The sequence below is a fragment of the Microtus ochrogaster genome, chromosome X, assembly GCF_000317375.1.
Source record: "Microtus ochrogaster isolate Prairie Vole_2 chromosome X, MicOch1.0, whole genome shotgun sequence".
In the NCBI taxonomy this organism is placed as follows: Eukaryota; Metazoa; Chordata; class Mammalia; order Rodentia; family Cricetidae; genus Microtus; species Microtus ochrogaster.
The window spans coordinates 57796536-57798986 of NC_022026.1; positions in this window are offsets into that span (position 1 = coordinate 57796536).

The window sequence follows — 2451 nt, forward strand, 5'->3', positions numbered from 1 at the left end:
CAATTTGGGGGGGGGGAATCCAACACACTCACTTGTTTATATTTATATATGGATACACACATATGCATAAGTGGAAATAAAAATAAACCGGGTGGTGGTGGTACATGCCTTTAATCCCAGCACTCAGGAGGTAGAGGAGGCAGGCAGATCTCTGTGAGTTCAAGGCCAGCCTGGTTTACAGAACCAGAGTTCTAGAACAGGCTTCCAAAGCTACAGAGAAACCCTGTCTTGAAAAACCAAAAGAAAAAGTCTCTCTCTCTCTCTCTCTCTCTCTCTCTCTCTCTCTCTCTCTCTCTCTCTCTCTTTGGAAAAAGAGTATCTTCATTTCTGCCAGGCTAGTTATAGCTACATGGAATTGTGATAACTGCATGAAGTAATCAATGGCAAGCACCTCGGATGGTGTAGGTATTCAGCAAGTTAGTTCTCTTATCTTCTTTCTACAGTTTGACTATGTGGAAAGCGTGTGGCCTCTGTCACTCTTGCTGTGACTGGCCTGGTTTTGCCTTGAAACCCCTGCTACTGACCCTCTATACAATGATTGGCCATATTTTTGTTCTTGATAGCAGGAAGGTGACTTGAGCCAAGAAGACCCAGGTCCAGATACTTTCTATGAGCTCTGCGTATATACTTAGGATATTAACTAACAAATAGCTGTCTTTCCTTTACAGAGGAGATAGGCCACACAGCAAGTCGAGGTGAGGTTTTCTTGTAACCCAAACCCATTTCCACTGGCCCAAGTTGCTTCGCTGTAAAATGGAGCCATTTCTAGCACCAGTAGTTAGTTATACCCTGGGTCTCAACCTAGCACAGAAAGAATGGGCAGTGTAATGGCTCTTAGAGGCAGCAAGGTCCCAGACAACTGAGCTGATAGTTTCGCTGCTTTCCTAGAATGTGCAAAGGTGAATGGTTTAGGTGAGCCTGTACTTCTTGGATCAGTGCCTTTGTTTTCTTCCTGGTAAAGCATGCTGAAAGGCTACTCAAAGAAACAGCAGCTAGAGCCACATAAGCATTTGGTGCCTCCCTATGAACTGGACGCGAGTGTGAAGAGCCCAGATGTGGAGTCCGCACAGCAAGTATTGGTTTCTTCCTCGATTGGTTAAGCTAGACTATCCTTGATCTCACCCAATTTTTTCCCATTTCAGCTAGAGATTGGCTAAGTTTAGCCTTTAGCACTTAGATACTGATCCATTCACCTGACCCCTCAGAGCCTGGTTTTTGACCTCTAGAATGGAGATAAAAGTCTTGCGGTACAACTGTTAGCTGATGCACGTGAAATGCCTACCTCTTGACACACAGTCAGCCAGCTGTTCTCAGCCACCTACAGAAATAAGTGCAAAAGTTAGCAGTTCTTCACAGGATGTCCTAGCCAAGATCTCAGAAGTCTTCCCCTCTCGTTTGCTGCACAAACACATACACACAATTAATTGATGAATGGAATTTTTAAAATTAAAAAAAGTTGCAGAATTCTAAAGCAGTAGTAATACAGAATAAACCATTCTCATTCCTCAAGGAAGGAATGAAGATATAGAAAGGAGGGACTAAAGCAAGGCTGAAAACCCAGTAGGATGAACATTACATTCTGTAGCTTCATGTCTGGTGTCTCGGTCACGTGGCATCATAATGTAACATCCAAAGAACCTGGAAAGCCCCGCCCCCGTGACCCCTTTCTTGGGCTGGCCTTGTTGGCTGGCTGAAGCTTTCCTTAGCAAATGTTCCCATTACCCATGCATCTTTATCTTCCTGGGATCACCACAGACTTTTCAACGTTACTCTCACAGCTTCCCCTGCTGCCCTCTCAAAGGTTGCCTGTTAGGGGTCCTGGCATCTTGAATTTGGATAGAAACCAGGTGATGGCACAGGCATATAAACGCAGTGCTTTTGTGGGGAGGTGGTGGTGGGAAGGTTAGGAGTTCAAGGGCAACCAGAGTTGCCTCGCAAGTTTGAGATATACTTCAGCCCCTGTCTCAGAAAGCCCTAAACGGAACCAAACACAAATTAATCAGCATCATGAGGGGGGTGGCCAACTTCTGCTGTCAACTATGGGGTGAGGGGCTTGTACCATGGCAGGCCCTGTCTTGTAGTGCAAGGATGGCAGAGAGTAGAAAAACATTTCCCTAGCAAGTGTGAGCATTGGTTCCCCAGGGTGTGTGTGTGTGTGTGTGTGTGTGTGTGTGTGCAGGCCAGAGGTTGATGTTCTGTATCTTCCCCAATTGCTCTCCATCTTATTTTGGGGATAGGGTCTCTCACTAAACCTACCCATCAGTCCTCAGGGATCCTCCTGTCTCTACTTCAGTGCTGCAATTACTTGGCTTTTTTACGTGGATGCTGTGGATCAAACTCAGGTCTTCTTGTTTCTGTGGCAACACTGTGCCAAATGGCCCATCACCTCAGTACTTCCCCTTAGGACTCTTTCTAATTAAAACATTAATTAAAAACCTTTTACTTATTTGT